Genomic DNA, 19,447 nt, shown 5'->3' with positions numbered 1-19,447 from the left:
CCAAAACTTGTGTGACCGCGATATTCTTCTGGCCTAGATTGAGCCGTAAGACGTCTTTTGAACTATTGGCTCTTAGCAAAGTCATTCTCACCGCAATTGTTGGTGTTCTGACTGGACATTGTCCAATAACTTTACAAGCGGTGCGGCTAAATATTATGTGAGATGTTCTTTGCCATAGCTGTATGGGGTAAGGCGGGGTTGAATAATCTTGTCACTTCCTTCTCTATTTCCCTGCTTACGTCAGACCGAGATTGAAATATTTCGCTAGACACACCTGTGCAAATCAATAAAAATCCACTTTTAGGAGTTGATGGGTAACATAGATACACAGGGTGAGATCCATGAATTTTAAATCAACCCTACGACCTAACTTAACGTTCCGAGTTGACAGTCTTTGATCGGATAAAAATCCAGGTCCGTTCCAGCTACATAGACCCAACCTCAGCTCCAGCTACATAGACCCGACCTCCTTCTCACATTCTCTTTGAGGTAAGGTCTATGATTCGAAAATTCTCTACGACGCCACTTTGTTTGCACCAGTTAGGTGCAGAAAATTGATTCCGTCCTTCGGTTCATTTGTTTGAGTTCAATAGTGTTTCCTGATAGCATCTGCTGAAAAGCAAAGTTACAAATCCCGAATAATTTTTAATAGTTTTTTTGTAGTTATTTTCAGTTCAGACCTTCATACCGCTCTTGAATAATGTTTAAATTGAAGGGAACACGTCTGAAGGTCCGAGAAAGACAAATCTCGAGATTTTTTACTAAGTTGGTACTATTTGCCTCAGCCTGTGATTTGACTAATTACTCCTTGTATGGTGATCTAGCCTTAGATCTTAGTCTAGGCAAACATTTAATTTACCTTTTGAGATTGTATAAACGTGGGAGACGCCACGAAAATTTAATGGTTTGACGTTCAGGGGCAGAATTTGTTAGAAATCCGCAATTACTTGTAAAACTGGATTCTAACGTTGCCACCAAGAATTATGGTATAGTATACTTGTAGCATGTAAATTACAATAGGAACAGGCAACAGAGTAAAACTGTCAAACTTTTATCGTAATTCTAAAAAAACCTTCCTCTTCTTTCGTTTATGACGTCACAAATGTACTCAACTGTCAAAGGCACTTCGAAAAAAGTGTTGAGTTGAAACTGTCGTAAGCTCTAATTCTATACTTTTTCAGGGTGATCACAGAACAGCAAAGACATTACTTTCTGAATAAATATTTAATTTTAATATTATTAATGAATATTTTCAAATTTATTTCTTATTGGAACAGACAATTAGTTTACTCAACGGTGAACTCCAATTAACTTTAATGGCTGGACAGAATTAAATGCCTAGACACAGAAAATGCCGCCACAGCCCTTTTTTTATGAAATGTAGCATGTTCAACATGTCACTATGGTGCAGCGCAGAACTCTTTTTTGAGCAACAACGGCAACGCGCTAACTCATGCCGCGGGCGACGCCAACGCATTGGTCTGCTCACACAACATAGCCACATGTTTGTATGTGCGTGCGCACCCAGACTGGGGCAAATGTATTCGTTTAATGAGCATGAAACCGGCGCGAGTTCGGCTGCCGCGACCACGACTACCAGCACACATGCTCCGCTGGCGGCTCATGTGGAGCACGAGCCCGAGCGCAAGCCGTACGCGTCACCAGCAAACTGAGGGCGCGCGCCTCAGTTTGGTCGAAAGCTCCCAGCGATAATGTCGTGCTGTGAGTGAGCTGCTGCCATATGAGCGCAATCTAATCGAAGTGAATTGTTTAATTGTGATTTGTTATTTTCCATATATACAATAGTAGCTCCATAGTAAAACTACGAACACGGACGCTGCTGGGCCGCGCGCACCAATCGCATATATAGTAGTGTGGTTTAATTAGAAAATGCTTTCAATATTTCCAGTACGCATCCGCTTATTCTTGACAAACGAGTACTTCATATATGTACATACATATATACTTAGGCGTATTCGATGTGACGCACCGCTAGTTTAAAAAAATTCTCAACACGAAGTGCGAAAACGTTGCAAAATTTACATATAACGCGGTGCCTTTGTTGTCGCAGTGCAAATGTGTTAACCATTAATTATAATAATTCTCACAAAACACGCAAAGCAAATTTAGATTCGAAAAAAAAATCCACACAACACCATAAAAATATTGAAAGTGTTTGACGAGCGACGCGTTTGCAAATCGTGCGGCGGGCGGCAAACGACACACCAACGATCGCGACTACCGCAGTACGCTTGTGTGCTTAAGCGCGTGCGCCAACCCCGCGCGCTCTCTCGCTTTCCCTCCCTATATGGTGCATCTATGTGTACTCTTTATTAATTAAGGTAGCGCGCAGCAGTCGGTCAACGCTGAAGAGAGCGCGCTAGTTATTGCAAATACTAACGCCAGCAATCACTCCACCAATTGACGCGTCGCGATCGCCATTGTCCAGTACTTTGGCGCAACGATAGCAAACGCGTGTGCAATTACGTGCGCGCCTTATACGTGCTTGACGTCAACGCCATAACAACCATATTGTGGTCTATGCGTAAATTGATTGTTACATAGTACCATCGTCAAGCGCAGGACTATACTACAAGCGGTGGCATTCGAGTGCGTATCAACGCTATCAGCGCGATCAATAGTAGCGCGCTTGTACGCGCCGCTTAGTTGAGTGTGTGACGCGTCCACCAAAAGCCACCAAATATAAACGTCGATTGATATTGACGTTAGTGTAAAACAAAAAACGCCAACAACAAAAGCAAAAAACACTGCCGCAGTCACCGCCAGTAGCCATTGTCATCATAACCATTCTTATCGCCAACACCAACGCGTTTGTTGTTGTGCTATGTGCTGTGTGTTATTGTTGTCAACTGAATAATATTTATACTCATTATAATTCGCCGATTAAGCATTGTTGTCATTTTACACACAAACACACACACACATACACAACCAGCTGCATATAGGCACATGTGGTTGGATGGAGAAGTCGTCGAACATGGAAAATCGTGTGAGTAAGCTCTTTTACATGCAATAAATAGTATGGTATAACAACAAAAACAACAATAAAAGCTATACAATTCAAACCGGCATAACAACAACAGCAATTTGATGAAGCGGCCATAGCTGAGACAACGCCAGCGCCAGCGTTCGCGGCCAGAACGAGCGCAGTAGCCCGTTGAAATGCTTATTTATTTTATGCGAGTATTTTTAATAGCTGGCGTTTCTTGTTGTTTTTGTTGTTTTTGTAGTTTTTATTGTTTTTGTTGTTATAGCTTATATTGTTGTTTTTATTAGCGCTCGCGTATACACAATCGTATTGTACGCGCACATATTGCTTTCGGTTTTTGCTTGATTTGTATATTTGTTGTATGTGCGTTGGCTTTAAAAATAGATTTCCGAGTATTTCGATGTCCTGAGGCGCAGCACAGCGAATTGAAAGCGACTGAAATAAAATTAAAAAAAAACGAAAAAACCCAACTGTACGGCTGATAGGCGCTGTTCAGTGTTGTTGGTTAAGCGCTCCTACAGCGTCAGTTGGTTGTGGGGGAACCATGCGCGCACATACACACACGTCACGCGTATGTGTGTTTGTGATTTGTGGTAGGCGCGCAGACAAATGTCAAGAATGCGAAACGCGTTGAACGTTACGCGCAAGATTTCTTAGCGCAGCGACATACAAACACACACACACACACAAGCTGATATTTGCCAATGCTTACAAGTGTACTATAATGACATGCAAATGCACGTACATACATACATACCTACATGCAGTTGCATCTATATCAGTGCTTATAAATATGGTGGCATTTGCTTACAAATGTTTGCAATCACACATACACACATACACACACATATGCCGCACATGAAGTCACACAAAGCGTCTGTTTTGTTTTGTACTGTCTGGCCAGCCGGCCGGCCGGTCTTTCGCTCTACTTGCACGTATGTCTGCCTGTATGTATGTATGTAAGTTTATAATATTTGCAATCATGCATTTGTACACAGTCTCTTACGTCCGTCTGTCAATGATCGCGCCGGTTTTAGATTGCATTGGAAATCGTACACTTAACAAGATCATTTGAGACTTCGAGTCTTTTTATTTAATAATTTATAAGCAAAAATTATTTTCGAAAATTTTTCCATAAACACGATTGCCTACATATTTACATACATATGTACATATATAGATAATGTCGTACAAAGTGTTGTGCAAAATTCCATGTACTATGTGACAAATGTATTTAGGTTAGATTGAGTTTAGCTGGCTCAGCCAGAAATTCACTTAAATCAGCAATTAGCGGTATCAGGGTGTAAATGCAATACCATTTGAGCAATTTGACAAGTCAGTGATTTACCCGCATAGTGAAGGCAACACCGTTGCTGTCTTTTTCTTTTTTATTGGCGTAGATACCGCTTACGCGGTTATAGCCGAGTTTACAACAGCGCGCCGGTTGTTCTTCCTTTTCGGTGTCTGGCACCTATTGGAGATTCCAAGTATGGTCAGGTCCCTCTCCACCTGCTCTTTCAAACCGAGTTGAAGACTTCCTCTTCCTTTACTACCTCCGGCGGACTCTGCGTCGAATACTCTCAGAGCTGGAGTGTTTTCATTCATTCGGCCGGCATGACCTAGTCAGCGTAGCCACTGTCTCTTGATTCGCTGAACTACAAACATATGTCAATGGCGTCGTGTATCCCGTACAGCTCATTATTCCATCGACTGCGGTATTCGGCGTTGCCAATGCGCAAAGGACAATTTTCACCGAGCCATCAGATGCTGCCATCGTCCATGCCTCTGCACCATATTTCCTCTAATGATATCAATATCATCGGCCTACGCAAAGAGCTGTAGACTCTTATAGAAGATTGTACCTGCTTGGTGCGTGTCGATCCTCTTTTTATTGGCTTTTTCCAAGATTTGGCGCATAGTGAATATCTGGTCGATTGTTGATTTTCCAATCCAGGCTATCAAGCGTATTGTGGGAAATATTAAAGCAAACTAATTGGACCATATCATTGTGGCTTTATGATAAGGTCCAATCAGTTTGTTGATGGTTGGCTTTAATGTTTCCTACAATACGCTCGATAGAACCTTATGTGCGATGCTGAGGTGGCTTATCCTACGGTAGTTGGCGCAGATTGTGGGAGAAGTGTTCCTTCCATAATTTCAGTATGCTTTGGACAACAGTCACTAGGAACACCCTGACCAGTTTGTAACACTCAAACAGAAACATTATTGACCCTAGAGAATTGATAACTATATAAATGTCCGTCCGTCTGTGTATACAGACGTCAACTAGTCCCTTAGTTTTTGAGATACCAATATGAAATTTTAAAGTCGTCCTATTTTCATGAAGAAGCTGCTCAATTATGGAAACCCTATATCGACAAACTAACCGATAAACCTAAAGACTTTGTACGGACGAGACTTTTGGCGAGATATTTTCACCAAATCAATCTAGTTGGCTTGGCGGCCAAAAATTAATCAAGCATATTTTTGATATCCTGATCTGATAACGTACATATTCCAGTGAGGGCGTTCTGCTTCGATTGCTTCTGGTCCTTCCAAATACCGTTTTTGTAGTAATGGATATTCGGCTTTGTCGGTTGGTAGGGTAACACATATTTCAGCAGACTTATCTTGGCTTCATGTCGTATGTCAACAAATTTCCATAACATACATATCTAGGTTAAAAAAATTATTTACGCTTTAAATGAATGACATGATGATAGCTTTCTAACAAAATTTTCTAAATATTGGTATAATGGAATGATAATCAAGTTATGACATCTTTGAAAACCGAATCAATCTAGTAATAGACCCATTATAAGATTGACCCAATATAAGCCTTAAAGATTTTCATGACAATTGTGATAGACTTAGAAAGATATAAAGGTATTCGGGATGCCTAAGGCTGTAGAGAATTTTATCCGTACGTTGAATAAGTGATCTCCAGTACTTCATCTCATCATCATCATCATTGCGACCATATGACAGAAGCCTTTATCGATACTTAACTGCAACATCACGGCGTTTTTAAGATTTGTGAAAGCCCTGCTCTGTGGGACCGTTTAAAAGCAGCAGAAGTTTGTTGACTTTTCCGCCTGTGATGCTCCAAAAAAAGATCAACCTTTGTTTTTCCAATGTTTTGGAATTTGCTTCGGCAAACAATTTTCTGCATTTCAGAAACGTTTGAGACTTACTATTGTAATATCGTTAAAAGAATTTTAGTAAAAGTTGTCTGCTGTTTAAGAAATTATTTTCTCTAAGAATGCCATCAAATCAAAACGGTGTGTGAGTTTTCAATATTCTGATTAAAATTACTTAGTCACGCCATGAGCTCTGTTACAAGTAGAGGCCGTTATAAAAATGAAATCATAAACATTTTTTATCAAAGTTAGTTTTATTTAATAATACATACTATATTGGTCATCCTTTGTTTTCCCACGCCCTCAAACGATTCGTCTATTGATCAACAGCAGCACGTACTATTTCTATTAGTATTAATGGGGCTGTTCAAACTAGCGTTTTTTTGAGACTCTTCAAATTTCTGTGCGGTATTTAACATGCTATGTATGATCTCCAACTTTGATCACAAACTGTAGTCCAATCCATTAAAATCTGGACTTCCAGACGGCCCGTCATCTGCAGCTATGAAACCAGGAATTTTGCTTTAAAGCCACTGTTGGGTGGTTTTTGCTTAACTGCTTTATCATGCCATCTAAAACATTCTGCAGGAGACTTCCCATAAAACCATTACTACAACTGGTGACCACTTTTAACCCTGGAATAAATTTTTTTGCGTCTTTCGAATGTTTTCCGTAGATTTTGTTTATTTAAAACTCCTTCAACATTGAACATTTTTCTGTAAAGGGGATACATTCATGTCCATTGACCGCGTGGCAGTGAAAATCTGCTTGCATCTTTTGAGTCTAAATGACCAGTGGGCCGAAGGTAGCGTTTGATGTAGCGATCAACTCGAATAAGTCTTGACATTCATTTCCATCGACATAATTGTCTTTTTTCTGAAGCGATTTGTCCTCGCTGCATGCACTGTAAACTTTTAAACATAATTTAAGGCAACTCTAAGCTAACAAGTACGTAAAATTGAAATATACCTAATCCACACTCATCTATATATTCATATGTGTATTGCAAACCCCTCGGCCAATTTGAATGAAATTTGGTGTATGGTTTACTTATAGTAAGGTCTCTTTAAATATTCACAAATGGAGTACAAATATAACCATATATAATATTACTCTAAAAACAAATAACAACAATACAATAACATATCTGATAAAGCGGCTTAACATGAAATATGGAGACCAGGTGCAATGGAAGTGGTATATACTTAAAATCACATTAAAGACCTGAGCCACTCTGCCAATAAATTGCTAAATTTCTACAGATTAACATTTATTTCACAAAATACTTTTAATTGCATTTCATGCACTTCCCACCAAAGCCGTTGTCGTAGTTTTCTAAAATTGTTGTTGTTATGCAGATATGCATTTAGAAATAACCTAGCTTATTAAGTTTTAAATTAGACGTACTGGTCTTAATAAATACAACTACAAACACAAACATAGCAAGCATTTAGATTACAAAAGCCCCCTTAGTTGACCTGATTGCACAGAGCTTGCAGCTTGCACTTGGAAACAGCTTGGAATTGTTACGATTAATACAAGTTAGTGAAAATTCCAAACAAAGCAAAAATAAAATGGAATAATTGATAATAAAAATAATTACTCAGCTAGTTGCCGAGTTTAGTGTTTGCAGGCAGGCGCCTCCAAGCCGCCTCAATCAATTATAAACCACAAATACTTATTAATACACAATAAATACACACTCACTTAAATATGTATGTATGTACATACAGGCATATGTATATGTATATAAAATGTATGCACATATTTATTTATTTGTGCTCGCGCAATAACCAAATCATACATATTTAGATTACGTGCCGCTTGGCTCTGCCCACACATAATCATGCACAGCCTCGATTCACCTTCCCGAACCCGAGTTTTCCCGTGCACAATATGCCAGTGATACAAGCTTATATATGTACTTATGTTGTATGAACACTTTTAAAGGGTGTCCCTTTAAGCGTCGTAACCTTTTTATAAAGTAGAGGGTTTTCTGTTTAGGCTATGCGATTTTCAGCTTGTTTTAAAAGTTATCAGATCTTCTCGATGTGTCAATATTTATACACTGAACAGGGCATATTAAGTTTGCTACGAAGTTTGTAATACCCAGAAGTAAACTTCGGAGACCCTATAAAATATATTTATATAAATGATCAGCGTCAAGGATTGAGTCGATTTAGTCATGTCTGTCAGCCCGTTTGTCTTTATATTCGCGAACTAGTCATTCAACTTTTGAGAAATCGATCTGAAAATTTGCGCACGTCTCTGTCTCTTCAGGAAGCTGCTCATTTGTCGGAATCGCCATTATTGGACCACTGTAGCTTATAGCTGTCATGTAAACTGATCGATCCAAATCAAGTCTTTATATAGAAAATTTTTAAATGTGACAAGATATGGTCTTTCCAACCGAGCAGAGTTCTTCCACTGTCCCTGCTCCCCCTCCAGGCGGTTGCTGCGTCGAATATTCTTAGAGCTGGAGCATTTTCCTCCATTCAGCGTAGCCGCTGTCTCTTAATTCGCTGAACTACATATGTCACTGTCAGCTCATCGTTCCATCGACTGCAGTGTTCACCGAAGCCAATGCGTCTGGGACCATAAATTTTCCGGAGAACCTTTCTCTCGAAAACTCAAAATGCCGACTCATCAATTATTGTCATCGTCCATGCCTCTGCATCATATAGCAGAACGGGTATGACGAGTGACTTGTAGAGTTTGGTCTTTGTTCGTCGAGAGAGAACTTTAGTACACATTACCTATTCAGTCTGAAGTAGCACCTGTTGGCAAGAGTTATTCTGCGTTGGATTTAGAGGTTGGTGTAATGCTGGTTTCATGATTGACGTAATTATCTCCGACTTCGAAGTTATGACTATCAATAGTCACGTGGGAGCCAAGTCCCAAGTGCGACGACTGTTCCGCAGCTGTACACTCTTATAAAAGATGGTACCTTCTCTATTCAGCTATGCTTGAATTATTTTCTACAGATGTAGATTGAAGAAGTCGCAGGATAGAGAGTCGGCTTTTACAAAAATTTACTAAGAAGTCGTGAACCTTGAATTCGATGAAATCCATAATGATGTGCATTTTATTATGCAAGTAAGGACCTCAGATGGGTTTGATAAAAGCAGATAGGCCAACATTATCGTTGTCCCTTTGTGATTTTCGTCTCTAAAGGCGTTTACACTATGAAGGGGGTTTACACTATGAAGATATTATTCGGCTAAGTTCGAGATCCGTACTCCGATATTGAAGATATGACAAAGTTTATTCTCTAGTCCAAAGCTTCTCAGGGCTATTCAACGTTCGGAGAATGTTTGATGAAGCTCTTCCTTTCTCTCTCTCGACTCTCGGTAGACAATGTTGGAGATTTGAATGTTTCTCGTTGGTGAAAATCATCAAACATTTGTTAGTGGCTTAAAACTTATGGAACATACCACTTGACAGTTAAAATCACGCCTAATACTCAAAATCTGAGAATTAAGAAACCCAACAACTGACAGCTGACAACGAAATACTCAAACAAAGTAGTACATACCTATTCTAATACCCTTTAAGTATGCGCACAAAGTTATAAATATGTAAATATGCACACACACACACTCACATATGTACCATTTGTGCAACGAGAATTAGAAAAAACATAAACCAAATTTCAATTGTCTTCCTTTGGCAATGCTGGCGCAGCTCAAAGTACCCGCAGTTTCAGCACGCAGGCATTTACATATATAAATACGTATGTATGTATATGTGTGTGTGTGTGGATGTCGACAACTGCATTAGGAAAAAATCTCCGCAGTGATCTCATTGTTTTATAAATAGAACTCTTGCAAAAGCATTAAAACGAAATCAGACGCAAAAATACGGCAAAAACGAAAACATTCAATAAACGGAAAAAAGTGGATGCCAGAGCACAGAGTCGCAGTGTTGACCGCTATTGTCGGCTATATATGTACATATGTATGTATGTACAACTTTGCGTATAAGTTTATTTGAACGATCTATTTTCAAAACAAAAAATAATGGAAAAATTTAAAGAAAAGCACACGAGAAAGCCAAGACTACGGGCCTGTCTGCGGGTCTGCGGAATTGCCGAAGAACCATTGAGATTTATTTATTTTCCTGACTTTTTAATATTGTTGTATCATGTACATACAGGATTTGTATATCTATTCATGCTCATAGGTGCTACTATTTGATTTCTTGAAACAAAATTTTAATAATTATGTGTGTTTGTATGTAAAGCTTTGCGTAGTAATATTTGCGGTTTCGCGTTAATTTTTATTTGTTTTGCTATTGTACATCTATTTTTGTCACTTCATAACAGACATTCGCACGCGATTTGCACAACAATTTTGCGTTAATTGTTTATGGCCTTTATTAGGGAGGTCAGTATTTTACGGAGAAAAATTTAAAAAAAAGTAAGGAAGTGCTAAATACCGTTCCGAAAATTTCATACTTTCTGTGCTCCCTTGCAAGAATCAAAGCCTGGAAAACACCTTCTGGTGTTGGCAAAACTTGAAATTGAACTTAAGTTATCGCCATGATTTCACCCATTCTTTCCGAATTTTATCAAGATTTCTTGCATATTGACCGATAGATATGGTATAAAGTGGACCGGTAGTTTGAAAATAGTTTTATTATAACGTGGTTTTCAAGAGGGACGCTACAAAAGTAGACCGATTGGGACAGAAAATGACGCCATATTTTTTCCCGCTCTTTCGACATTTCTCTTCAGTAAGGTTTGCCATTCCATTAAGGAAAGATATACGATCCAGCAACCAGTCGATATTATTAAAATTTACTACCGAAATTCGGAGTCAGTTGCCTCAACTTTAAGAGCGCTACGTCCAACTTATGGTCGTCATAATAATCCTGGCAGATCAAAAATTCAACGCCTGGTGGAAAAATTTAGATCCAAAGGCACAGTACAAAACGTTTCCTTGTCAGTGAGACAAAGAAGTGCCTGTAGTGTCGAGAATATTGCTGTCGCCAGCGCATCAATTGAAGAATACCCAAATCTGTCTCTCTCACGTCGTTCTGTGACTTCATTGTGGCGAATTTTCCTAAAAGATCTTGGCCTACATCCTTACAAAATCAAATTGATGCAAGAACTGAAGCCTGCAGAATCGTCGAATGTTCGTGAATTGGGCTGAGCAACTTGAAAATGATCCGGATTTTACTCAAAAAATCATCTTCATCGATGAGGCTCATTTCTGGCTGAATGGCTTCGTCAATAAGCAAAATAAGTGTTACTGGTCAAGCTGCAATCCTTGCGTACTTCATGAGTCACCATTACATCTCTAAAAAACTATACTTTGGTGCGGTTTATAGACCGGCGGCATCATTGGGCCGTATTTCTTCCCTGATGATCAAGACCGGTATGTTATTGTGAATGAGAATCGCTACCGCTGAATGATAATCTAATATTTTTAGTCCGAATTGGATGATATGAACTTGGACAATATGTGGTTCCAGCAGAAGGGCGCCACAAGCCACACATCGAATGTCACAATCGATTTATTGAAAACCAAGTTTGGTAAAAGTGTTATCTCATGAAATGGCCCAGTCAATTGGCCGCCGCGGACGTACGATTTGACGCCGTTAGACTATTTCCTGTGGATTTAAGTCAAGTATATGGTCTATGCCAACAAGCCAGCGACGATTGATGAACTCCGTACGAATATCGAACTTGAAAAAAGCCGAAAATTGAGTTCAGCTTCTGGACTGCTGCAAGCATTCCCGTGGTGGCTATGCAAAAAAATAGGGTTCCATACGTAATGGCATCGAATGTACTTTCACAGGAGTAAAGAATTTCATTGATATCCCAAACCGTTTTTGTTTTATTTCAACTTTTGAAACGCTCTTAATGAAAAACTCGTTATTACAGCACTATCAGAGATTTCGGCTAAAGTTTCCATGAGTTTCTTTAGGCCAATTCTAACCAAAACTCTTGCGTACGTGTTCATCCCTTTCTTACGCAAAGGCCGTACACATCGTGCGATGCATGTATTACGACTTGCTGCTTTCGCATAGAATTCAAAGACTAACATTTCTATGTAGATTTAATAATGATTACTCTTTCATTTAACGACCGAAGCTCATAACGCTATCCTAAAAACGTCCAACACTTAGACAAAAACTATAGCAATGTAGAGCTTGTACTTCTGGCAATCTTTAAATAATTATCGGGTACTCTATGTACCATCCTAATGCATATATACTCATTGGTATCATAAATTACGAACAAATAAAACACACCCTTGTGTTTATTCATCAACTTTTATAGATTTTGTTAGCATATACGAGTGTGTTTATGTATGTATTTTAGCCCATCATGTGAATTATCAAAGTTGTTTAATTTGCAGCCACTAACAGACGCACTCATTGGAGCATATCGCACAGGTGCCAAAAATATGCTCGTTTATCGCAGCTAAATAAAATATATATGTACATATGTACAAGTACATACTTATATATATATGTATATTTAAATGTATGTATATGGTTATACACGGTGTGTATTACGCACATACAAGTCGATTTAGGTGTTTGTAAATAGACGAGCGAAAGACTGAAATTTGTGTTAAATTTTAATAGTGGACGTGAATTTGATTACAGTAAAGGAGAAAAATAACAAAATAACAATGTTTTTATGAAAACAAAAAATTTAGCGAATTATTGTTGTACCAAGGATTTTTATTTCGATGATTGCTAAATGCGAAAGTTAAGAGCGTTTGCTTCGTTTTCGTATATTATTTCTTTGAATGAAAGGTAAATCTTAATTTTTTCACTTTTTAGAGATTCGAAAATTAAATTTTTTTGTTAAAAGCTACACTATAAAAATTAAATAAGTATGTATTATCACCGTATTTGGTATGAGAATTCGCTGAAATTTGAGCTTTCTGTTGCCGTTTCGCCTAATTGTATGCAATTGTTTTTCAAAAAACTTCCTTATTGAAATGTTCATTCGAATAAGGGGTTACATGTTTCTCACGACTTCAAAAGATCGTTCTTTTTATTATTTTATTTAATTCTACAACATCTCTAGAATGTTGTTCTCAAGGTCCCAGTTGACTTGAGTAACAGTTTTTGAGATACAGCCATGAAAGCTGTGAATTGTGGGTTTATTAGTAAAATAAAAAGCTTTTAACAAAAAGTTCTTTGTAGCTTTATTCACTAGCATCACTTTTAAGAGATCGCTATTATTATTATTGTATTGCTTACATATACATATCTCTTCACATACTGCTGGATCTGGAGAGCAAGGCTTCCAAAGTCTTTCCAATTTGGAACTTCTGCAGAAGAGCTATTGCTCCAAAGAGGGTTTACTTGGTCTATTATACAAGTGTCATCTGCACAATACTAACGTATGGTGCAGTGGTGTGGAGGATGGAATTAACAAAAAAGTGCCATATTAAATCCCTGGAACAGGTGCAACTGGAGGTTATCCCTGACATCCGACCAAAACATACACAAGTGAAGTATGAGACAATGGTTATGGCCAGTCAGCTTATGATTTTAGGCATCATATTCGATCATGTTAATGAAATCGGATTAAGCTGGTACTGCGACCGAGTAAGGGAGATCCACTATGTAGTAACTAAATACTTCTTTTTCATTCCCCAGTAGTGAAGATTGGAAAAATGGTTCTGTGATCAGCAGCTCCAATGGCAAGATATATGTACATATACACTGTCGAATCAAAGGGTGAAACAGGAGCAAGCTTCTAACATAATTCAGTCTTTCGGGCCGCAATTTTTGGTATTACAGAAGGTTCCAAGGGGGCTTCTACTCTAACCAGCAAGTCTATAACCGTTCTATTGGATATACAAACGGTATTTAAGGCTATTCGTAGCTTCAATCCTAAGTCTCATTGCATTAGGTTATGCAAGCAGACAATAACTAGACGTTTAGCAGGTAACTCGGTGAATATCATCTGGGTACCCGGTTATATACATAGGAATAGAAGCAAATGAAAAGGAAGACGAGCTGGTCCTCTCGGGACTCGCCTTCAAGGGTTGTTTGAAGCAATGGACCCTAAAGGAATATCTCAGGCCTTAAAACACAAGCGACACAGGGCATACCGCAAAGTAGTAGTGATGAGGGACAGACCAAAATGCTCATAATGGTAAACAAAAGGGAGTACTAACATCGTAGAGGTTATTACAGGGCACCTGTTCTTTAGGCCCCACCTTCAGAAAGTGGGAAGTGTATTCGGCGAAAAGCAGAGCATGCGCGGAGGATGAGCAGCGGCAGTGATATAGTCTCTGCGAATGTCCAGCCTTCACTGGGATGAGAATGAACATTTTCTACGCCTCCCAATACTCCCAATACAGTGGTTGAATAAGACTTAAATTGATTTTTGTTCCCTTCCGTGGTAATATTGTATTTATGACAGAATTAATATTTTTGAGAAGCCAAAGGAAAGGGACTCTGCCTGTCACTAGTCCCTTAGTGTTCGAGATATTGATATGAAGTTTTGCATACGCGCTTTTCTCCTTAAGAAGCTGCACATTTTTTGCGGATATCGGATCACTTTTGTATATTGTATGTAGCTGCCATAGAAACAAACCAATGAAAATCAAATTCTTGTATGGAAAACTTTTTTGTGAAGGATTTTTTTGCTTCGGTACAACCGAATATAGTAATAGTTTGTCAAAAAAGTCTTGCGGTATTTTCGCTAGTTGGCGCTGAAAGCGCGTAGTTCTAGTTATACGTCGCATCGGGTCATGCTATACCTTTTTGGAAAGCTCATTTCACGCGCTAACACGTGTTTGATTGATTGTCGTTTCTTTTAAGTCGTTCGTGAGTAATAGCGTCGCAAACATGGAGCAAAATAAAGAGAAAATACGGCATATTTTACAGTACTACTAAGATAAATGCAAAAATGCATCTCAAGCCGCCAATAAAATTTTTGCAGTTTATGGACCCGATACAGTTTCCATTTCCACCGCATAACGATGGTTTCAACATTTTTGTTCTGGTGTAGAGGTGGTCGAAGATGCGCCACGCTCCGGAAGGCCTGTCGTCGAAAAATGCGAAAAAAATGCTGAATTGGTCGAAAGAGACCGGCATAGTAGCAGCCGTAGCATCGGTCAAGAGCTGGGCATGAGTCATCAAAAATTCATTTCAATTTCAATAAAAAAAAGAATCAATAAAAATACCGCAAGACTTTTTTGACAGCCCATTATTACTAATCTATTTGGATATCCTCAGTGAGATTGCGATACGTTAAACACAGAAAAATATTTCTTACAAAATATATTTACCGGTTGATGTGTCAATATATATTATACTTTTATTTATTTATGAAAAACTTTCCGTGGGTTATCGAAGCTTATATAAGTCATCTGGTAAACAAACAATTTTTGGGCAATCGAAGATCTGGTCTAAATATTCGTGGAATTGTTTTTGTCACTGAGTGACCTTAAATTGTGTGTGTGTGCGTGCTTATCGAATTGTCATCTCAAAGTTTTTTCGCTTTGTTTTGGTTGTTTTCCCTACTCTTATACTCTTTGTTATTTCCCCATTTTTCTAGTTTTTTTTACGGTTTTGTTGTATGACTGAATGAAATTTTCGTTTGCCTTTAACTACTGTTGTGTGCCACGTGCCAGTCATCAAAAGCCGCACTTCCCGGCAGCGCCCAGCGAACCTCGGGTGAACTTCGTACTTCTGTTTCGTTTTTATTTTAATCAAAAATGGCATGGGTTTGCCACCGTGTGGCGCATGGCGCACAAAACTATGCTATATATAGATAGTAAGTGTGTGTGGGTGACCAAGGCCCATTCAGAAGTGTCGAAGCTGTCATCCAGGACCACGCGAAGGCGCGTGGTCGTGTGTAAAAATAGTAAAAGCTTTCGCAGCAACAAAAACAATAGCGAAACAACAATCACACCAACAACAAAACTGATGAGGAAATAAATAAACATTCCGAAAGGAAACGAATGAAATGCTCAAAGCAACAAAAGCTCGGTGGAAAAGTATTTGCAGACGACAAGGCAAAAGCAACAAAGATTTTAAGCATTCGTGAGGCATGCGCAAATCAGTTCCGTAGTAATTGTATGCAAAAAAAGAGAAAAAAAGCAGCAAAAACAAATAGCAACAAAAGTGAAGTTGGTCTCCATAGAAATCAGCTGGAGGTCACACATAATGGCGCACTTTGTGTACAGGCGGCATGTGATTTCAAAGCGGTTGTCATATGACAGCGTTGATTTGCCCTAAATGTACCCACATGCTGATGGAAACTTTTTCCCCATTGAATTGATTTGTTATTTTTGTACTTGTATGCATTGATTTTCATAAATTTCTGAAGATGGAATGACTTTCAGTTCCGGAACAACCGCCGACGAAGCAGCTTCACAAGGAAGACATGAATGTGATCCGGAGTGCGGTCTAAGTATGTAACAAGGTGGCAAATATAGTCTCTGAACATTTTACCATATTTAATGCCATGGTTTAACCAATTACAAGCGGACAACGCCTAGCTTTCGACTTTAATATACTCGCATCCATGGAACTTTAGACTATAGAGACTATAGATTCGTAATTTATTCTTCAAATCTACGTCGTCCGCTTCAAATTAATTCCCCTTGGCCCTAATACAGTTGTGCCAACTTTTTTTCCAATCCTCGAAGCAGTTGTTAAAGTCAATTCCCGGAATGGCCTTCAAGGCGCGAGCGATTCACGTTTAATGTCTGCAGTTGACGCAAAACGGTTCCTCCGAAGCGGTCTTTTGAGTTTTCGAAATAGCCAGAAGTCATGCGGAGCTAAATCAGGCGAATGTGGTGGTTGCGGCACGATATTGGTCGAAAATTTGGCGAAAAACTCAAAAAGATTCAATGCAGTATGTGACGGTGCATTATCTTGACGCAAAAACCAAGAGTTGTCGACGCATAGCACTCAAGTAGTATTCCTTCTCCACAGTTTGGCTGGCCGGAAGGAGTTCGGAGTGCACTATAAACTTCGATAAACGAAGAAAACTGTCAACATAACCTTGAATTTTAATCTGCTCTGACGTGGTGTTTTCGGCTTTGGCTCACCTTTGCCATCACATTCGACCGATTGATCGTCTATTTCCATCGGTGTAGATCCAAGACTCATCGCCAGTGTAGTATTTACATTTTTCCAAAGTGCTTAGATGGGTGATGCGAAAATATAGCCTATCCCTTCTAAATGTCAATCCCACCTTTCCGCGGTACCCCTGGTTCACTACGTTTGAGTTTCTGGCGACCCAGCAAACACGGTGTAACCTTATCATCAGCCCAGCGATACCGTCAACTCCGAATTTAGAATCAGATGCAAAAGGCCAATCACCTACTCACCTTAGCATCACCGCTTGATTCCCAAAACCGATTATGCTAATGGTCTCCAAAATCCGTGTATTCGTTTAAAGCAATGTAATGAGATTACAGCAGACAATATCCTTTGAAAACAGGCGACGACCACATAAAATCGGAATTATTATAGCAAAATGCCTAGAGCATTCGGCACGAAAAGGTTAAAGGAAGTCGAAGCTAAACTGCACGATCCACGATCGTTCCCATGGTAGTTAGGAAAATCCAAACTTATATCCGCTAATGACTGTCAACTTGGCAGCATTCCTCAAAATTATTTTAGGAGTACTCTTTGGTCCTCCTACAACCACAACAACCTTCACTGAGTTTTCTGGAACACATTCTTGGAAGACACTCCAAAGAGTTATCAGTAGGACAGCGTATCTTATTGTAGAATATGAACCAATCCAGTAAAGTAATAAAGCTTTGATTGTAAATTTTTGCTTACCAATAGAAGAAACGAATTCTGGACAACATTAATATTTCTCAGCAAGATAATTTTTTTCGAAAGTTCGAGTTAACACACGGAGTGTCCATCCTTACCGTTCAAAGTTTATCACTGCCGGTTTTTCTTCAATGCAACTAAACACCTTTATCACTCTCTCCATCCACAACCAAAATTCAATGTACCGTAAGCAACCACGTGTGGTGCCTAAATCTGCCCTTGAGGTTATATTACCAACAAAAATAGATTCAACCTTTATTTACTCTTTATATCGATTGCATATTTACATAGACACATACATATGTAAGTATCCGTTATCCTTTCATGTAATCTAATCGGTGTGGCGAGGGGTGAGCTGCATTTACGTAACAAGTAGCTAATATTTTTCTTGAAATACGTCGCATATTGTGGCCTGTACCGCTCCATTATTGGATGCTCCAGCCACTGTGAGTCGGTTCGAACCGCCCAACGCCTACACACGTACACACACTCATACACACATGCGCATACAAGTTTACGCACACCGACGCTTTGTTGATAACTGCGATAGAAATTGAGTATTGTTGTTTTTGTGCACATTTACACATTTTTTGTTGCTGTTTGTGTGTAGTGAAAAAATAACAACAAATAATATGCCTTCGAAGACTTTGTATGCCTTGTTTGGTCGGACGGATTCGGTTACGCCAGCGAGGTGCCACCTCGTTTACCAAGTTCGTCCAATCGAACGTCATTCTCGCGCACTGCCTAGAAGGCTTAGGCTGTGGGGAGTCGCTGACTGCCGCTACTTGTACGTGTGTAACCAAGTATTTATAACTGCGCCCCTCACACGCGCCACTGTCTATGGCCCGTTGGTAGGGACTAGTAGGGCGCACACCAACTACCAAGAGCCAGCCATCGAGTTGCTATCGCCAGCGAGTGCGAATTCATTTCGCTTCAATTCAGAAGTCTACGCGCCGTGGATGTTGTAAGGCGGCGCGCATGTTTGCATCTCGGTCGGCAGCTCGTTCGGAGTCATGTTCGTGTGTGATTGCTGATTGCTCAGCAGAAATAATTTCGTGGATACGCAAATGAAACTGAAAACCAGCGACAATGACAACAAAAACGCCAGCAACAATTACAATAATGAAAACAACAACAACAAATAATAATAATAATAGCAACAACACGAACGCCACTAGCATTAATAATAACATTATTCACCGCATTTGGCAGTCACCAATAAAATAAATAAAGAAAGAACTCCATTGAGGCGGCGCTGGCAGGCAGTGGCTAACGGACGGACGAACATTCAGACAAAGCAGCTGACTGTTGTATTGTGCGACTTTGTACTGCGACAGACACACAAACACGCACTCATAAGTGGACTTAAGTGGCCGCATTCGCCAGTTCGCAGCGCACGAATCTCAATTCCAGTGGCAATCATATTGTCCGGCACAACGCGACGTGACGTGTGGAGGCGCGCACAACAAAAATCAACAGACACAACGACAGCAAACATGCTAGCGGTGGCGGCGTCGGC

At 39.5% G+C, this 19,447-nt stretch overlaps 1 protein-coding gene across 1 annotated transcript in view; it reads left to right on the top strand.

Annotated features, from left to right (window-relative positions):
* The first annotated feature begins 1,707 nt into the window (after nucleotides 1-1,707).
* LOC120773713 (ataxin-1) overlaps nucleotides 1,708-19,447 on the top strand; it is a 44,325-nt gene continuing 26,585 nt past the window's right edge. The window contains exon 1 of the mRNA XM_040102754.1: nucleotides 1,708-3,008. The gene's annotated coding sequence lies outside the window, so the exon portion shown is untranslated. The remainder of the gene's footprint in view (nucleotides 3,009-19,447) is intronic.

The sequence above is a fragment of the Bactrocera tryoni genome, chromosome 4 (genome assembly GCF_016617805.1).
Source record: "Bactrocera tryoni isolate S06 chromosome 4, CSIRO_BtryS06_freeze2, whole genome shotgun sequence".
Taxonomy (NCBI): domain Eukaryota; kingdom Metazoa; phylum Arthropoda; class Insecta; order Diptera; family Tephritidae; genus Bactrocera; species Bactrocera tryoni.
The sequence above is the reverse complement of the archived record's forward strand: the minus strand, read 5'-3'. Positions and strand labels throughout refer to the sequence as shown.